The 21,441-nt window shown below is 40.0% G+C and overlaps 1 protein-coding gene across 9 annotated transcripts in view; it reads right to left on the reverse strand.

Moving 5' to 3' along the window:
- The window catches only part of NHSL1 (NHS like 1), a 179,715-nt gene that overhangs the window by 157,077 nt on the left and 1,197 nt on the right, over nt 1-21,441 (reverse strand). The gene's annotated exons all lie outside the window — the stretch shown is intronic.

Raw genomic sequence — 21,441 nt, forward strand, 5'->3', positions numbered from 1 at the left:
ATTTCAGTGGTACCTTATTCCTGCTACTTCCATCACCACACTGCAACAGGCTATTCTGGTGTATTAGGTAAGGCTGGACAGGGCATAGCTTAGATGTTCTAATAGATGAAACTTTCTGAAAAGACACACAAGCCAGTTTGAAGCAAAAATCAGCATAGACTGAAGTGCGCTGTAGTTTTATGCAGAGCACCGTTCCAACAGCTAAGCACACACACCGTCCATGGCTCTGCCACATCGTATCAGACAGGGAGAACATGCTCATAAATTAGGGTGAGAGATAATTATTCAGTTTGGGGACACACAGCAACCATGCCCCTTATATTTTAGACCAAAACAATAAGAGTTAAAATATAAAGCCCTCTTACAATCACTGCACTATTCTAAAAATGCCAGCTCAGTCTTATGAAATTGTTTGATCCTTGTAGGCAGCTCAGAAGAAGCTGCTGACACCAGTGTAGTGACAACTCTCAGGCTTGTATCTGAGAGCAGTTGGTGCTACCTCCGGCAGCCTTGCAATGCACACTCCAACTTCTCCATCACTGGAGCATCTCTGTGCAACCTGTGCTGCTGCACTTTTAAAAGTAAAGTGAAAAGTCGCATAGAGAAAAGCTTGATAATAACTATGGCTGGAAAAAAAACACCAAACCCAAACAACAAAGGTCTAAGACATCATAGGCAAAGGAAAGGAAAAGCAAAACCCAGAATTTTCAAAGCTCTCTAGTGATACATGCATAAACTAAAAATAATCAAAGCACCTGCAAGCAGCAGGCAGAGACTTCATTTAACAGGTGATGAAAGGCATTTATATTATTTGTATGAAGGTACAAGGCTTCCATGGCAGCAAAGATACCAGAAATAGAACATTTGTTATCAATTCCATGATCTAAACCAATACCTCACTGTTTTTCTGCCTCTTATATTTTTCCTACTGGCTTCTTTTTAAGCAAGATATAATGACTAACAGATGCTACAGCAGTGCCGTCCTCAATGAATGGGTAATTAACAGATGAAAGTTCAGCAGTTGTTTCCAGTTGCAGTCAGATGAGCTGTATACTCCTCATCCCGTAAGGGAGGGAAGGGGATGGTCAAGCCAACCTCCACTCCCATTCTCCACAGCAAAACAGTACAAAGTGGTACTAACAAGCAAGACTTGGAAATGTTGAGGTAAAACAAATCCTGACCACTATGGTTTTTTTAAGGTGTCATTTTCATGATTTAAGAATTGCAAATACAATACTAACATTGCCAAAAGCTTGAGAATATTCACTAAATTTAGTAAAGCTGATGACAAAAATCAGTACTAAACATATGATACTGACTAGTGAGATATATATTATACAGATTCATTGCAGTTCGTTCATAAAAAACTTGTAATTTTTCTAATGTAAATACAGTTTGTGAGTAAATAACTTCTGAAGCTCTGCTGATCTTCAAAATGCAGTTTGTTATCTACAGTGTAAACAAATGAACAGAACTACACACAGAACATGGAGGAACTGCCACATATGAATGGACACAATGTATGGCTTCAAATAACCCCAACCCACTTTAATTGCTACTTGCACTACTTGATAGCTTACACAGTTTTCATTGCTGCTTCACTAACCTTAGAAATACGCCAAATGGGGCTTGTTTGCAATTTCTGCTTCAGGGTTTGGTTGTCAAAAACATAAGCTGCAACCATAAAAACAAGGAAACAATACATAAAGTAAGGACAAGCTTGGCTAGTCTTCATAATTATTGAGCTGAACTTTAATTATCGGAAGAATAAGACCAAGCGCCTCAAATGATTACAAATGGAGTGTCATTCCATGCATGTAAATTAGAGTAACACTGTTATGGTTGAAAAATATCACTATTATCATAAACACATGGTGCTGAGACATTCACTGTTTCAGAAATAAAAAAGCACTACTTTCAGTAATTATATTACCCAGAACAGATTTCAGCTGGCAATAGTGTGAATGACTCTATATAGGAGATCAGGCTACACATGCTTATAGGTAGCAGTGGGCTGGGAAGAACGTTAATAAAACTCAACTTGTAATTTCTGAATTACTTCTGAGGTAAAACCAACATTTTAACAGGAGGCAGGGGTTGGGAGAGAGTATAGTATGTTTTATTTTAAGGACTGTGAGGAAAGCTTTTAAAAAAAAGAAACCCTAAAAACAACAGCGCTATAAATCTGACCTTAAGACATTAAACTACTGTCTAATGATGTGTAATTAAAAAAAAAAATCTATTTTAAATGAATGCATTTATAAACAGACAGGGCTATATTATTTTTTTTCTTCTATACAGTGGACTAGCAACCCATAATCTGAACAAAAATCCTGAAAACCTACTCATACCACTAACTGCTCTACAGAGTTAACAATAGTTTGGCCACACTTGCTCAAATCATTCTCTCCATTTGCTCATCAGGAGCTGCAAGATGTCCCACGTGTCCTGCGCTGTCTCAGTGCCAGACAGACAGAACTTCCTTTGGGTCCTTTTTACTATATGCACACCAAGACAGAGGAGTATAAAGTCAACGGCTTTTTAAATGAATGCAAATGTGGACTGATGTCTCTCTCAGTATAATAAAAAACCCACATGTGATTTTCAGAGCTTTATAAATTCCAGCTCTGTATAACATTGGCTTCCCTGAAATCCAAGCCTGTTTTAACGTTCTGACTTAGAGCTCAAGGCTGGTGGAACCACTACTGCTGCATTGCTTCAATGATGGTACATTCTCCTCCCTGCTTCTCGGTTCTCTCCTGCATGGTCCAACTAAAACACTACAGCAAGAAGCTACTGGTCACCAGCTGAAGCATTTAGAAAGATCCATCTTCCCCCACAACAGAAATGGCAGCACTGCTTTGCATGACAGACTGCAGACGTGGATATCCTTAAAAACAACACAGAACACACAAAAATTATGCACTACATTCTTGCATTAGCAAAAATTCCCCTTTTTTATTTTTAATAATTATTCAAGCCCGCTTACTACAGCATCCCAGTATCTCAAGGTCTGTGTTAGGACCCTCTAGGCAAAAAGTAATACCAACAAATCAATCAGCTGTGTTTAATACTGGCCACATTAGTCAGCTGAGCACAAACAGATTAAGTCTGATTTTACTTTTATTTGCACCAACACCAAGATCTTGCCAGTCTGTAACTGAAGCAGGATTGGTCCCACCAACAGCCTACTGGACAAGTCTGTCCGGACTCAGGTGGCAAGCAAAGGGGGCAGCTGTGAGCTAGGACAGAGTTGTCACTGACACTGTAGACAGGCCAAACTTCTGCCACAGCTGGGCACAGGCAATTAAGATCTAAAAGCCACCACTGCCATATACAGGGAGCCAAAAACATGGGTGGCATGATACCACTCAAGAAGTTTACTGTTGAGTGATGGACAAACAAAGCCCAACGCAATGGAACATGACTGCAGTAGTGCACGGCATATGGAGAAACATCCAGCAGTTTCATCATCAAAAGCTGGTTTTGATTTAGCAGGGAGTGCAAGCAATACAGGCAAGATAAGCACAGACTGTCTGCCTAACTGGACTGGAGAGTTACCACTTGCATGTGATCAGGTATGCTTTCCTTTACCACAATAGATGTTTTACTGTATTTCCTTTATACCTAAGCAGAGAAACTGTTCATTTTACCCTTCCCCTGCATGCAGCAGGTACAGGGCTCCCAAGTAAATGCTGACCTCAGTATTCTGGCACAAGAGTTAACTCCCTTCTGACTCCAAACACCTCAGGAAAGCTACACTCTTGCACACTCCATTTTCAACCAAACTCAAAGAAAACTCCTAACTTTTTCTGTCATCTTCAGGCATAAGAACAGGTATTGTAAACCCTGAAATCTCATTTTCTTTGCATACTGAAAATCTCTACATGTTCAGCTCAGCGTTTGTCCATTCCCAATTTCTGTGTTGCCAGCAAAAGTACTCTGAGAAATTTAGGACTCCACTTAACCAAGAAAATTCTTAATCATCCTGCTGCCAAAAAATTGGAAGACTTAGAAATAGCACCCTATCATAGAATCTGGAGAGTATTATAGCAGATTTTCACATGCAGCAGTTGGAATTAGGTACACACCTTTCTGTTTTATTTTGGGTTTTTTTCACTTCTCAGCCTTAGTAAAATTTCTTTGAATACATTCAACTTTTGTACACTCAACTTCCTTATGCCAGAAGCATAAGGAACAATTTATAGCAAAGCCTCAAATTTTTAAATCACTGGGAGTTAAATTCAAGGCCTTAAAAAATTCTAGACCCTGTCTTTATCTTGGGAGCTATGTAAAATATTTTTCCCATTAGCACTTTTCACATCTAAAATTTCAAAAGCTGCTGCAGACATTTATATGTACCATTCACAGACTTTTTTATTGGGAATTCTTCAGAGAATCATATTACTCAACTCAGCTGGGATGGGTATTTGAGAACAATTAATCACTGGGGATATCACATACACATCTTTTGTGCAACTAACTTAACTGAAGTCAAAAAGCATTTGACCCTTTCCACCGAAATCCTCAGACATCCCTCATGAAGTAACTTTGGTATGTACATTATAATCCTTTACCAATTTATGTGGTAAAACCATTCTTTGATTTGTTGGCAAGGATCTGTTAAAATTAATAAAAAGGGGTATTTTTGAGGAAGGCTTTCCAGGATTGTTGAAGCAGAAGGAAAGATTTCAGCCCAGCTGTTAACCAGCAGATCAGCAAGAAGGCTGTCAGCACAAGTAGGGTTTGAAGGAACATGCATGAACCATGGTGTTGCAAAAACTGTCTCTGGGCACGCACACTGACGAGCAGGCGAACAGGAAATCCAGGATACGTTTGGACCATTGCAATATTGATAATTAGAGAAGGTACTTTCGTGGTCAGTTCCCTAGCACACCAAAATGAAATGCTGTAATGATAATAAAACCACAAATTTCATACAACGTTGGCATGAAAAGCAATGCTTTGTATTAAAACATCTATGGACAGTTACAGGGAATGCTCTAATTATTTTCTTTTACCATTAAAGTCGTCTTGATCATCACAATCAGACCAAGTCTGCAAAATACCAGGCACTCCTACTCCTTTCCTCCTCAGATCTGATGGATAGGTTTGATGCCCTTTTAATCAAAGTCAAACTGATCAAAGCGAAGTTCAATAGAAGGCAAGCCAATTCCAGACAGATCAAGCTTGTGCCACCTACAAATTGGAGAGCAGCTTAATCTATTGGGATATCCTATCACCAGGACTGAGATGCAGGCTGTGATACTAGCTTACTTGGACATGCCACTTGATCTTGCTGAATTTTCTTTGTCTTAACTGTAAAATGAAATTCTGACATCCTCAAAGCCCTTTTGACATCTTCGAGTGAGAACGTCTTTAAGGTATAGCTATGGCTACATCTACGCTGTGGCTCACTTTGAAACATCAGTCTTCAAAGGAGGGATGTTGCTCTTCCATTTCAGTACATTTTTTTGTATGTGTAGTGGTGATGGTATTTTCATACAGAGGTTTTTCCAGTTGTTTGTGCATCAGTGCATTCTTCTGTATCCACAAATTCAGTAAGAGTATTTCCATTTTCCAAAATCAAATCTCTTCAAAACTTGCAGAGAGAAGACCAGGCAAGCCTTAAATCATGTTAGAGGAGATCTTGCAAGCGAATAGTATAAGAGTGTTGGTCATTACTAAAGGTCTCATAGGGACGCTGGCAACCACAAGCACTCAAAGCATCAGCAGTACTGATTTCATAGAATCACAGAATAACCAGGTTGGAAGAGACCCACCGGATCATCGAGTCCAACCATTCCTATCAATAGCTAAACCATGCCCCTTAGCACCTCGTCCACCCGTGCCTTAAACACCTCCAGGGAAGGTGACTCAACCACCTCCCTGGGCAGCCTGTGCCAGTGCCCAATGACCCTTTCTGTGAAGAATTTTTTCCTAATGTCCAGCCTAAATCTCCCCTGGCGGGGGAGATTGCTTTGCATTTTTCACATTCATTTGTGCTTTTTTTTTTCCCCTAAAATTCCCCCCAGCAAAACAAGTGACAGTTATACTCTTCCCCTTCATCTGTTTATTTTTGTTTTACATACAAAAAAAAACTCATTGGCAAGAGAAAGACAAAACACCTGAGAATCTAACCTGACCACAAGATGGTTGCAGAGGACAGAATTTCATTAGTTCAATGGAACCAATGCTTGCCCCACCCTTATTTTGTTTCTCATCAATCCATCCCTTTCCATTTGTGCCATCTGCTTTTGTAATCACTTTACCTTTTCCATCCACCCATCCACATAAAAACAGATTAATTAAACACAAAGGAGATATTAACAGGATATAACAGCATGGGTAGCAAGTTCCCCCACTTTCAGACCTCAGGACACCCCACACTGCTGGCAGAAGCCCAGCTGGGAGCCACAGTGTCAGCACAACAAGGCTCTGCTTGCCCCACTACTGCTTTACAGCAGTCCTGCTCTTACAACGTACTGATTACTGAATAACAATAAAGCTTTGACTCATAGAATCTTTGGGTTGGAAGGGACCTTAAAGATCATCTAGTTCCAATCCCCCTACCATGGGGCATTGATTAAAGCTTGATTAAAAATTTAAGGATAATCCTTCTTTTCAAATTTAAATATTGCAAAATCCAGCATCCAGAGCATTCCTGGATATACCACCATTCAGGCTGCTACTTCCACTGCTAGTAATTCCCTCTCCTCCCAAAACAACCTCCTCTCTTTTTTCACAGCATTGCAACGTAAAAAAAAAAAAGAGGGGTAATCTCAAGCAATTTTGTTGAGACACCAACCTGCAATAGGCAGAGTTACTGAAATAAATGGGGAAAAGCTGGAGAGTGATAGGGTTAAAGTTTTTTTTTTTTGTTATAAAAACTAATTTTTAAAAAAATGTACCACAATCCACACCTAAAGCAAGATGCTTGCAGAGAGAAGATAATAGGAATATAATAGCATTTCCTACGCATCAGACAGGCAAAATGTTATCCTAAAACACTACCTAATTAGGAAACATTGGGGAATATCCTCTCCCCAAAAGAAAAAAAAATCCCAAAACTTACCTACACACGTTTCACTTTTTCTTTCTCTCCTACATCTTCACTATTATAAACACACTCCCAAAGTGCCAGCCTCAGCATTTTTAACTCCTGAAGGAAGCAGGTTCTTCCCCGAGACAGTGTTTCAGCCTAATAACAGACTGAGCTCCAAGGATGCAAGATTGGGGGAGGGAAACTTCAATATTACAACCCATCCATCAACCACTTCTATAAAGCTCTTTTGTTCCAAGTCCAAACTTGGCAACTCCAGGTCAAAACTGATGTTGGAAAACGCAAACCCAGACTTTTCACCCCTCTGTGTTGTCTTGACCTTAAATGCAAGGAAGAAACAAGACAAAAATAAAATTTTATCTACATTATCTACTTACATGAAAACTTATATCAAGGAATATATGGTCAACTTGAAAATTACTGTGGTTTAGGTTCTTGGTGTACACTACTAACGATACAGATTGGAAAAACAAAATCAGAATATATGCATTTATGATACATATGATGCCTTCGTTACTTCGGTTTTCTCACAGTTTGGAGAAAGTCAAACAGTTGTTTTATCTGGTGGGGACTTTTTTGGGGGGGAAGCTTGGTTTGTTTGGTTTTAGTGTTCTGGGTTGTTGGTTGTTTGGGTTTTCTTGAGACACACAAGGTTTGACCGAAAACACCACAGGGAAAACTAACGGGGTTTTTTTTAAAAAAAACAACCTTTTCCTCTCTGGTAAAAGCCAAAGGAATACATCTCTATTAGCCTTTGGCTTTAAGACGTCCTGGGTCAGACGTGGGCAGCCTTAACAAAGAAGAAGAATAGTAGGTATTATGAATAAAAAGCAAAGGTTTCACTGCAGCAGAGAAAACAGGATGTATTCCACAGACTATAACTATTCTCCTTAGAAACACAATAGGGCGGCGGGAGGATCATCCATTATGCTCAAATACTAAAGACCAGACTTTTCAGTGAACACCATCTTTGCAACGTTCCACAGCAGAAAGCAACAGAGGTGCCAAATATCTGGGATTACAAGCCTATCCAGTGGATATTTCCCAGAGGTGCTATAACAAAAATCAATTTACATGTACAATACAAAGATGGTATAAGACAAGAGAACTCTGACACAAAACTGATCTGGTATTTAAATCTCTTAATTTTAGAATGATTTGATAGTCTTTAGAATTGTAATCCCAAAACTTTTTAAGGTTTTATTCCAAAAGCTTACATATAACATCTTTCATATGGGAAAAGTCCTGCCAAGAACTTTAAATAAAGCTTTATCAAATGCCAGTTTGGCTTCTTCCATGTGAAGATGGATACTTTAACAAGAGTTTATGAACTTTCATTGAAAAAGAGAAAAAAAAAAGAATGTATAATAATAGTTTGCCATACATGTGTGTAACTAATCGGTTATGTGAAATACTAGATAATACTACAGTCTAATAAAAACACTTAAAAATAAGTTATTTCTCTCCAGTAGCTTTTATCTAGCCCTTAACTCATGTTTCATTTAAAGCGCCATCATGCATACAAAGTCCTGGCAATTAACTCCAGCCTAAAACGGTGCTTAGTTAGGGGAAGGATAGGAAAATTCGTTTAATTAGCAGCAACTCCGAATACCGAGAGACTACTTTATTTGATCAGCTGCTGCTGTGGATGATTAAAAGGTGTTTCCTGTAGTTCTCATTGGAGTTCTCTTGCTTGCCCCAAGTAAAATGAAGAACAGAAATCTATAGTATCTTTTCCAACCTACTAACCTACTGTTTTTCTAACAAAGCTCCCATCAATAAGCAAAAACAGGGTATTCTATGTAATGTAACCTCGATCCTAGACAGTTTCCAAAAAACTAGCCAAGAATCTTTGTCAGAATTTCAAAAAGAAGCCACAGCTGAAATTCTTAAGCCTGCAAAAGGGTTGTTCAGGGCTCCTCCGGCAAACATTGAATGCCTTTCATGCTCTAAGAAAGGCCACCGACAGTACTATCTGTAAGTGGAAACTGTTTCCAGTGTCACCTGTCTCCACTGGAGATAGTTTCCATCTTTCTGAAATCAAGTTTATCACTTTGCCTTTCCACAGAAGCGGTAGGTATTTTTATTGAGACCATTAAAGCTCTTTCAAAGAAGCACTGCAAGGTCAAAAGCTCTCAAGTAAATATTATAAGTAACAAAAAATAACACTACAAAAATAATAATAATTATAATTTTTAAAATGTGATTTTTTTGCTGCCAGTTTTGCTACTCAATTAACTAACACCTTCACCTAGCACATTTCTTTGAAAGAGGATGGGCATGACATTTACCTAAGGCCACAGAGTACCCCAGCTCTCTTGATCAAGTTGTCCATCTCGGATGCAAATTATCACCCCTCTCGGACAACCTTCCAGTAAGAAGAGTATATTAGTGTTCCCACTTATAATGCATTGACAAGAGCCAAAAAGCAGAAACTGAAATATAAGAAGATTCCATTTCAGCATATGGAAAAACTTCTTTACTGTGGGAGTAGTCAAGCACTGGTTTTGCATAGGTTTTGCAGGCAGGTTGTGGACACTCTGTCCTTGGAGGTATCCAAAACCCACCTAGACTAAAGTCCTCGGCACCCTACTCAAGCTGAGCCTAGTCTGAGTAGGGATTGGATTAGGTAGTCACATGCAGAAGGCAGTGGTTAATGATTTGATGTGTGGATGGAGATCCGTGACACAAGGTGTCTCTCAGGGGTCCGTACTGGGACTGTTCAGTATCTTCAATGACATAGACAATGGGATCAAGTGTACCCACAGCAAATTTGCAGAAGACAACAAGCGGCGTGATGCAGTTGACACACCTGAGGGACAGGATGCCATCCAGAGGGACCTGGACAAGCTTGACAAGTGGGCCTGTGTGATTTTCATGAGGTTCAACAATGCCAAGTACAAGTCCTGTGACTGGGTCAAGGGAACCCCTGGTATCAATACAGGATGGGGAATGATGGGATTGAGAACAGCCCTGTCAAAAAGGAATTGAGAGGAAAGGAATTGAGAGTGCTGGTGGATGAAACGCCAACAATGAGTGCTCACAGTCCAGAAGGCCAACTGTATCCTGGGCTGCATCAAAAGAAGTGCGGCCAGCAGGTTGAGGGAGGCAATTCTCCCCCTCTACTCCGCTCTAATGAGACCCCACCCAGAGTATTGTGTTCAGTTCTGGTCAGCACAGGTGGGACATAGATCTGTTGGAGCATGTCCAGAGGAGGCCACAAAAACAATCAGAGGGCTGGAAACACCTCTGCTATGAGGTAAGGGTTGGGATTGTTCAGCCTGGAGAAAAGAAGGCTCCAGGGACACCTTATTGTGGCCTTTCAGTACTTTGTTTCTTTAAGTACTTGAAAGTTTCTTTTCAACCCAAACTATTCTACAAATCTATGACCTCTACAGGTGCCATCCTATACATGTCTGGGATTCTGTGATTTCAGTGATCACAGAAAGAGCATTTACCCTTTCAGTTACAGAGCTTTCAATAGATGATCTCTGGTGACTGCTCAAGCAGCCTCAAGAACTTTTTCTTGAGAAGTTTCATTCCATACAAACTCAAGCAGTTATGAGCTTCAACAACAGCCAACCAAAGCAGGGGGAGAAATCAAAAAAGTTACAGCACCAAACATCACACAGTTCAAGTATCTTTTATAACACCCTGTAAGTGGAGACTGTGCTGTAGTGTTAACTGAGATCGTGCAGGACTTTCAGGCTGAGTGATGAGAGAGACTCTGATCCTTTGAATGTTTAGCTACAGAATTCATACTGAAGCCTGCTATTCAGTGGTTTCTGCCTTTTCACTCAGTCATTTTCCCAATTTTCTATTTCTGTTAAATGCTCATATATTCTGGGATACTCCCTGGTAAGTTCAAACATCAACTAGAAATATACCCATGCTTCCATTTGTCTTCAAGATCAAGTTTATTCATATTTTATTTTTATAAGACACTAATAATAATCTAAAGTAGAAATACTGTGCGCGTCTAGCTGTAACTAGTGATAAAACCTATGGAGTACAAACATGCCAAGCTGACAGGAGTTCAAATGAAGACAAGCTTTTGTTAATTATGACCTAATTCATTTTTCTACCAGTTGCACTATGCTACGCATTTAAATCATTTAAGTATTTGACGTGTTAACCTGCAGCACATTATCTCTATGTACAATGCTAAATTACCTACTCTTCAATCTACCCTTTACAAGCTGTAACTATTTCCAGATTGCAGCAAGTTTCACAATTTGTCAGCAAGGTTACTAACAGTAACAAAATAGTTTATAAGGAAAAAGCTACTGTATTTTGTGTGCTGGGAAAAGGAGTGGGAGAAGAAAATATGCTCTGTTAGAGCAACAGGGTCAAAACAACATGCCTTGAAGAGCACTCCCTCCCATGTTACATACCATGCTCTTCAGAGGGGACACCACAAGTTACAGAATTCAAGACAAACTCAGCAGTAAGTGCAAGTGGGCAAGATAACAAATACGACAGATGGTTTTGATCTTTGCTCCCATCAAGTAGACACAACGTCTCTGTAACAAGCAGGGAACAAAAAGAGGCTTCTGTAAGGTGACAAACTAAAAAACACCAAGAGCTCTATGTTTTCATGGTATTTTTTGCCCCAGGCAAATACTCCGTGGATGGTGGAATTCTAATCGCCTCTCTTCCTCTAGACCTCAAGAAGGCCTCAAGAAGGCCCGTAACTATTGTAAAACTTTGGGTTCTTCAAAACAGATCTTTTTAAACTACACTTAACTAAGTTGCCATCTTCAAGCTTGACTTGTATGTGCAAAGACTAGACGCTCTCAGGCCAAACAGCCTTATGATCATAGTTACGTCTGTATTATGGTTGTGCCATATAAGTGCTTTCTAAGGTTTTAAGGAAATTTGTGATCACAAGTAGGCCAACACTGCAGTTCCACCTTCCTTCAGGATAAGCAAGCACAGCCTCCGTTCTCTCCACGCAGGGGTCTTATTGCTGAAAGGCAGCCCTACCTTACAGCTGACCACCAAAATAAGGTAGAACAACAAAACTGGCTTACCCTCACTTCATTTTCTCCAGATTTCCTAATCTTTCCTGAATGCACAATTCATTATTATAGAGCACAATTCTGTGTATTTTATAATATAATTATGGTATCATCAAACTGCAACTATAAATTGAAAATCAACTATAATAATCTATTTACATTTAAACCACCCTTGTTAAGACCATGCTTGCCTCTCCATTACAAGGTAAACCCTACACAGTGCTGCCTGGGATTTTGTCAAGTGCAGAAGCAGACCCACTTCAGCACACGTTGCACAACTAGAGATGAGCCCATCTGCAGCCTGACAAGTTCAGGGCCACCCAGCCTCGGCGGGACTGCTCCCTGCAGGGCTCCAGCTGTCCCAGCCTGCCCAACGGGACTGCACATGCTCCCCACTGCGAGGGTGGCAGCCAGAGATACAGAGAAGGGTGTTGGTCCTGTGGAGATCAGCTGTTATACCAGTTTCCTATATCTGGGCTTCCATCAAGCTCCCAAGCACAACTGGTACAAGCCCCTGCTATTCCCCTATTATTGCCCTTCTGTTTCCTACCCTACCCATTCCCTACAGCGTACACTCAGCGCACAAATGGACTTTTTGTGATAAATATGCTTACAACTTATGACACCCTTGATCTTCTATCACATACACATGCTATTAAAAATAATAAACCACGCAGTAATGACCTAAATTTATTTTAATAGAACAAGGAAACAGTTTTAGAAAATTGCATCTAAACTAACACACCAAGGCATAGTATGAAGATAATGTTATTTTCATTCTCCTGCTCCCTCATGCTACATGTAGAACAAACTGAAGTTCCTTCTATTTAAAATGCTTAAGTTCATAATAGAGGGCCCTCCACCTTTTCAACACTACAAATCAGAATAGTGTAGAGGAGACTTTAACTACCTACTTCACTCAATTATTTTTCATATGTACACTAACATATATCTCAATCTTAAAAAGTTATTGTTTCCAGAATTTCTTGGATCATTCAGAATTTGAGAAAAAAGGATTTTATTTTCATCATGTCCAGATTAAGTGGAGTGGGAGGGAAATCTTTCTGTGTAACCAATCAAGCTTTGCTTGTGCTATCTGTCTTCTAAATTGAAAATCAAGTACCACAGCTAAGAAAAAAGGTGAACATTCTAGATAAGTTTTGTAAGAGCTTGTTCCCATTTCTTGGTAGTTGGTATTTGCCTCTAAGGACAATGTGGGGAACAACATTTTGAGGTTTTCTTTTTAACATTTAAAGATATTGCCTTATCTGAACACCACTTGGTTCTTCAAGCCACTCAGGCAGATTCAGTTACTTAGCATCAACTAGATACTGAATAGGAAGAGAAAGCCAACATCACTCACTTGGGAGCTCTTTCCTCCCATACAACAGAAACAAAAGGTGCCACTAGAGATAACTCACAAAGCACTCCTCTTGGGTCCTGCTGAGCTTCCCATAAGCAAACTCCATCTGTCGCCAAAAGCCAGAATTCACCAAAATAGAAAACAGGAGACAGATGTCCACTTGCCAGGAGAAAGACTAAGCTTGCTTTCTTACTCAAACTCATGCTCTTGAGAAGGCTTACCAACATAACAACCCGACTCAGAGGAACATATGCAAGTAATTTAGAAGCTGATAAGTGCTCATCTATAGCCAACATGTTGATAATAAAAAGGAAAAAACCTGTGTGAAGCAAGGAGAAAGAAAAGCATTCAAGTACAATATGCTACCATTTAGAATATTCAGGGGAGTATCTTGTTTTCCTTTTCCACTTAGCCATTCAACCAGAAAAAATAAAAATACAGCACTGTCACTATTACTCAATATGCTTGAAATCTCTACTTTATCAGTCTCCCGTTACACTTTACATTAATTCTTATTACCAGTAGAAAAATGAATTGGCTTAATTCTTCAGATAGCATCCATAGTTACAGTTTACTTCAGGGGGCAACAGTTAATAGTCCTAATCTCTGAAAAGTAGGAGCTAAGTTAATTAAAAAATTACAATAGCAGATTAATTAAAATACGCTAAGACAAGACTAAAGCCTGAATACAGTAAAAGGAATATTCAATCAACTAACTTAACAAATTGACTGGTTGTCAAGATGTTAAATTTCACATTAAAACAGACTGCTACTCACATGTAGATTGGGGAAATTAAACCTACTAAAACTTTAAAATGCTTTTTAAGTTCAAAAGCCACAAGAACTCAGCCACAGATATACATTGAAGTGAGTTTTGCTGCATTTTTTTTTAATTTCAGGTAGTGCCTGGATGTTCTTGCTTCCACCACTGTAATGGTGTAAACGGTTTCGCTCTTGATTTATGTTCCTAGAGCACAGCAATAGACATCTCTGTGTTTGGAAGGGAAACACTAAAAATGAACAAAGGGACGCTCTCTGACAGGATTAAGACTATTAATACAGTGCTATGCACTGTGCCACAACCACAGCCAGGGAGGCCTTACGGTGAGGATAATGCTGAGGGGTGTGGAATGGAGGAATGAAAAGGGTTTGCCATGGGAAAGCCAGAAGCTCCAACGAATTTCACTCTTTCCTGTCTCTGCCTTCCACCCCCTCACCTCCTTCCTCCCTGATCCTACAAACTTATCAGACATGCATTGTATTTGAGGAAGAGGAGATGCCCCAGGTCTGTTTTATCAGGCAGGACATGGGTAATGAGGTGCAGAGCGGACATTGAAACTGCTGCCTCTCAGAGCAGGCAGGACTGAAGTTGGAAAGGCAGCTCAGAGCACACCTGGGATAAGAAACCTAAACTACTGAAGAAAAGGAGGAAGAGAAAGGAGAAAAAAAAAAAAAAAGTCAGGCCTTAACCTAAAAAGTGTGTAGAACAGTGGCTCCAATGGGGAAATTACCAAGAGGAGTTATGGCAAAGCAATTACTCGGTACTGCCTCTCTCCCGTGCCTCCAGGCTGCACAGTGATTTAAGCTCAACAACACTCAGTAGGACCTCAAACATTCATATTACCTGGGGTTGTTTAGCCTGGAGAAGAGGAGGCTGAGGGGAGACCTCACTGCTCTCTGTAACTACCTGAAAGGAGGTTGTAGAGAGGAGGGTGCTGGCCTCTTCTCCCAAGTGACGGGGGACAGGACAAGAGGGAATGGCCTCAAGCTCTGCCAGGGGAGGTTTAGGCTGGACATTAGGAAAAAATTCTTCACAGAAAGGGTCATTGGGCACTGGAAGAGGCTACCCAGGGAGGTGGTTGAGTCACCTTCCCTGGAGGTGTTTAAGGCACGGGTGGACGAGGTGCTAAGGGGCATGGGTTAGTGTTTGATAGGAATGGTTGGACTCCGGTGGGTCTCTTCCAACCTGGTTATTCTATGATATTCTAACTACTCATCATTCTCAAAGAGCAACAAAATCTCACATGCACAGTGCTGATTAAAGGACAAGAAGCCGATAGATAAATCAATAAATAAATAAATAAAACCTGACTCAAAACACCATAATTCACAAATGACAAAGAAAAAAAAAAACATGACAGGCTGAAGCCAGAAGAAGCCCTGCCCAACTAAAACACAGTAAGATACAAATACAAACAACTTTCAGAGTCCACCCACATTAATCTGTGCCTAACCCACAGGCAGAGAGATATTTTTTCTAGTCTCTTAAGTGGCGTGTCATCCAGGCTCTCCGGAGACTGCCATCCAACCAGCAGGTTTCCTATCCACCCTACAGCTGAGAACAACATTTAATTACCACGTTTAATTGATCTTGTTAACTGTTAGGGTGGACAGCTTTGATCTCGCCTGCTGATAGCTCGTTTAGGACTACAAAAGCAACTGGGACTTTGCATAATTGCCAAGGCTTCAATGTGCATTTTTCAATTCCTTCTGTTTCACAATCTCCCTTTCTGTTTGTGGTGCACTAATGCTCCCAGTAACCAGAACCAAAGCACATACCCCCATCTACCATACCGTTTATTTGAACGTGCAGGGGAAGAAAAGAATGATGAGGAAAGGGAAATTGCTGCTTCTTCACACAGAAATACAGAAAAAGGACAGGAATTACCACAGTAAATCTGGTTTTGGCAATGTTAAGCAAAGTATTTTGTTGCTGATGGCGGCCAGCACCAAGCATTTCAGAGGAAGGTGCAGGAATCACTAAGCACATGTGGGATAATCTGCTCCTCATCCCTTCTGAAAACCTCATCTGTCTCTCCACTCATTGAAGGCTGGTTTAAATTCCAGGATGGAGGTTTTGAGGAATTTCAGTGGCTTTCCACTGTGTTATTTTATGCTTGTTAATAGATTTGCCCCAAAAAAATGCCTCTTCTGCAGGATCTTCATATTAACAGCTTAGGAGAGAAACCCACAAGACCAAGATTACTACCTTGTACTCAACCAAGCTGAGACTATGCCAATACTAATAGGAAGAGAAACTGCTGAGGACATTTTATTGTATCCAAAAATATCTAGGAACCTTCAAAATAGGTCCTAATTAAAAACAACTAAATAAAAGTATGTTTAATTCATTAACTACCTCTCCCAAACACTGTTTTCCTGAACGATCAAGCCAATCATAAGACCTACGGAAATAAATGTTCATAGGTGGTGTATAATAGGTTCTGAGCAATGTACAAAGCAGCTCTACATTTCAGCCAAAGAGTGTCAACTGTTTTCAAAACAGCAAGCCAAACCCTCATCAAACTGAATTCAGCTGGAGCTTTGCCACTCAGCAGGACAGCGACTTGGCCCATGATACCCATGGGAAATCTTTTTCTAACTCAGACTTTCTTCCTGCTTATTTCAAATGAAAACTCCTTTGGATCAGGTTGAATTTCCACAGATAATTAGTCTTGCAGTAGCTAAATAAAACAAGAGTTATATTGCTTCTGAGCAGCAATCTGAATAATTACAACAGCGTAAAAGAGAAGATACCTTTTTTTTTTCCCCTAGGAGAACTTAGCAATTAACAATTTAACGTTGCTCAAACTTTGTTGCTGAATCTTCATATTACACAGCAAAAGAAAGAAGAACAGTACCATTGCAAACAGTCACCCGAAGCATCTGTAGAATAGCTACTAAATACTGTTAGAACAGATTTTTTCCCCCTGAAATTCGGTCCTTTCTCACCAAAGCTTCCTCAACAGCACACCATGGTCTTGGTGGTTGGCTGGGTTTTTTTTGTTGGTGGTCAGGGTAGTGTTTTCACTGGTTTGGGTTTGGGTTTTTTTTTTTTAAACCTTTTTCTAAAGAATGTTTTGTTTTGTTATTACAAGATGATAGATATCTCACACACTCTTTTCTTACACCAGAACCTGTAGAACGCCCAGAAAGTTAGACAGCCCTTCCATCTCCTGCCTGCTGCTGCTTACTGTCTCAAATAATGCTCACTTTTGGTGTCTAGGGATGGAGGAGGGGTTTCCCTAAGAATAAGCTGAATAAAGCTTCCTGTTGGGCTAAAGCAGGAAATGTGCTCCAGTACTGCCTCACACACAGAGAGTGGAAAATACTTACTAAACAAAATAGCAGGAGATGAAGTGCAAACTGGACTGTCCTTACATCATGCAGACAAAAAGAAAACCATACTACTCATCCACCCAGCTCTCTTTCATTAAAGTGCTAAAGCTTGAAAAAACAAAAAATACATACATATGTATACATATTCTGCGTGAACATCAAATGATTATGCTGTACCTTTAAAAGCTAGTACTGAAGGATTTTAAACAACAACAAGGCTAATTAGGAGGTAGCATTTCCTCCCTCCCACAGGATCAGTTTCTTCTTGTTAGAATAGGAGGTACAACTGGCCAAACCCCATCCTACTACTGGAGAAAATGAACCAGAAGTTGTCGTTAGGTTAACCTCCCAGCAATTTTCTCAAAACACCTCTTCAGAAAGACTAAAAATAAATAGCATAGAACATGGAAGGGACAACCTTCCAGTCTGTCAAACTACTAGGACCCACAGAAAAGAACAGCAATATTAATTTTTGCACAAGTCTCTGCAGATGGTAGATGACAAATATTAATGGAAAAACGTCCTTCACCCCATGTAAAAACAATGACTGTTTAAGGCCTCACAGCATTTCCCAAGAGCTGGCCTTGTAATTTAGACAAGGTTTCTCTGCTGCCATCATATGTGTTTTGATGAGGTCTGATCACTTCAAAGAGGCACTTGTCCTCACCCACACTGACGTTTAAGAACTGAAAGTGATGAAAAGTATATCACCTAATACTAGATCATAGCTACAGATGCATACTGCTAAAAGATGAAAAGCTGCTAGGCAAGTTTGATGGTTTAAACTATATTAGAGCAGCTGGATGTTGGAAACATACAACAAAACACTGCACAAAACAGCGACTTACATAAGTTTTCATTAAACTTGATGAAAGACTATTAAAAAAAAAAGTACTGAATCGAGTTAATTCTCTAGACCTGGCTAGTGCAGTTAAACTAAGGTCACAAGTACCACATGTTGCTCTTGAATTTTATAAACCACCTTGAGCTATTAAAGCCTACCAACACCATGAGTTATAAACCAGTCATCCACCCCACTGGGACATGTCTCATTATATTCTCATGTCCCATCTTATGGCACAACATCCTGCTCATCATGCAAAGATCAAATACGTGTCAGGAAAGCATTTTACTAAATGGCCTTAAAAATATCCTTGTACTGAGATACAGTCAGGGAGACAAAGAGAAACCCGTCTACCACTGTAAATGTTAAGTTTAAGTCAGCCAAATCAAACCAGAGAGAGCTGAAACATCCTAACATCAGTGGCAAACTCTGGAAAAAGCAACCACCACTCAGACCACATCAACAGAAAGCTACCTTCAGTATCCTGAAGTACATGAAACTAAATGTATTGGTGGCATACCAATACAAAACCCTTGGAAACCCAACTGAAGAGCATGGCAGATGTCCAGTCACTCTTGATAGTTGAGGAAGTTTCCCCTCTTGTAAGGGCTGCAAAGACGTAGCTCTTACTGCAATGCACCATGGATCAGTTTGCCACATCAGAAAGTTCTTTCGCATGTGGTGCAATGAATGGATGTACTTGAACTAATGCATTCACCACAGGACACCAAAGAGAACGTAACAGAAGAGAAACAGGAGACATCGTTCAAGACAAGTTTACCTCCTGGCATTTGAATACATATATCTAGGAGCATATGGGTCCCGCGCACACACACAAGGACACATCTTACAGCCAGGCAAGTGAGCATAGTCCACGGCTGTAACGAACGACTAACTGAAGACAAAGAGCTTTGTTCTGCCTGCTTTCCCTCCCTTACACACCCACCCATGCTCAGTGAGGAACAAACACTAACGGACCCCTGTTATCAGAAGGATACTGCACAGGAACTTTACTTTGAAACAAAATTATGATAGTACACAGAAGAAAATCTCCTTGCAATTTTTAAATATGTGCTTTCCAAGCACCAGGAACATACGTAGCGTAGCTTATCCCAGCTGCCAGTCTGCAGTTGCTTCCCCAGAAATGATTGTGACCCAGATTCAAAGTTCGCTCATTCTTTTCTGGTCCTTCCCATGTAAGATCACGCTGGGGTCAGAAAAACCACCCTGGAACCATCAGTTCCAAGGTGAAATTATTTCCTGGACCCCACATTTCTTCAAGCAAAAATTACCCATAATTTGAAAAGCAGGTGTACAATGTCCTACCCCTTCATTCTGAAAGCCAGAGCAAAATTTTTAAGTCATTTGATACAACATCATGCTGTCTCTGCCTGTGCAGCACAAGAGATGTAGTAGTTTACACTATTGTTCCTCACAAGAAAAGGTTTGAGCGAAAAGAATCTAGTAAATGGGAAAGGAATTAAAGTTCATTTACAATGCTTGTTCTTACAGTCCCACAAGCACTTTTCCCCATGAAGCTTCTGTATCTTCAAAAATGGGAAAGAAAAATCTCCCTTCTTCATTGTTCCCAAACAAAACCAGCATTATTAAACCATTCTCTCTGTTTTGCAGGTACTTCCCTTTATTGCCAGCAACAGGGTTAGACTTGCAGACAAGCTTTGACAGCTTGCATTACAGAGACGCTCATGATGCTAACTACAACTGACCATCCCATCCAATCTCCTTGGCCAGATTGTGATATGTAGAAAGCATGCAAGAAGAGAAGAGTCTTTATGTGTGACTTAATGTCAATATGCTTAGCCTACATGAGTTCCCTGTTATCGACAGGCAAATAAAATAATCTTCCTTTACTAAAAGGCCGTTTTTCATAACATTTAAAAATAAATTAGAAAGAAATAATTATTGGTTCTCATTTACTTTAATAAATGAGATCTTTGAAAAGTGAATATTAGTACCAGCAGTGCAGCTGTGAAGTAGCAAAATTAAATTTGACGGCAGAGACGCCACTTACCAAATGGAGAAAGCCAAACATAAGAACTGCACCCACTTTTGGGAATTGCAATGACAGCAAGAATGATCATCAAATTAAAAGCAATAATAGGCTTAGCTCAAAGAACTGAGTTGTAATAGAAAAAGTTAAGTAGTAACTACATAACTTGTGCAAAGTGATGAGCAAGAAAGGATACAATAACTAAATGTCTGACACAGAAAGAATTTCAGGGTTTGGACAGTGCAGCACTACCCTCACATCACCCTTTAGATGTGCTGCATCAGTGTACAGTAACAATCAGCTCGCTACTTAAAACAGAAGGAAATAAATACTGCTTCCCATCAGGGCATCACTGTAATATTCTTGCTTCAAATCTGACTGCACAATGCCCTGCCAAGCTCACGTTAACCATACTCGCAGAAAAGGATTTATCTGTCTTAGAGAAGAAGAAAAACTCCTTAAGTTTGACAAACAGTTACAAAGCACCAAAAAAAAGCCATACTGGTTATGACAAAACTTTAGCCTAAGACTTGGAAACCACAGAAAAAGCTTTTTGATAATGGTAAATGAGGGTTTCCTCCTTTGGAGGAACTGTATACTGAATTATACCATAAGGAGTAAATCTGCAATGAAATAGGTGAGTTGTCCATATGGGGTTCACACTCTGAATCTTATCTGTGAAAGGCCTTCCTTATCAATTTTGTTCACAAGTATGCCAAAAGCAAAACAAACTTCCTACTTCCATTTAAAAGAAAACTATCAGTGGTCTTGGAACCACAATCTTTTTTAGGTCAGGCTTAAGCCTCATACAGCTGCCACAGAAGTTGCAACACAGCTCTTGGGATTCTTGAATGTTTCCAGCGCATTGAGAAAGCTAAGCTGGTGTTGCAAGGCATCTTTCAGTCACTCTGTGGGGAGCTAGGACACGCACAAATGAAACACCATGTGGCAGACACAATTTTTACAGGATCCTTTCTCCAAAGTTGGATTAAGCTCAGAAAAAACTTCTCCTATAGGTCT

This window comes from Phaenicophaeus curvirostris, chromosome 2 (genome assembly GCF_032191515.1).
Source record: "Phaenicophaeus curvirostris isolate KB17595 chromosome 2, BPBGC_Pcur_1.0, whole genome shotgun sequence".
Taxonomy (NCBI): Eukaryota; Metazoa; Chordata; class Aves; order Cuculiformes; family Cuculidae; genus Phaenicophaeus; species Phaenicophaeus curvirostris.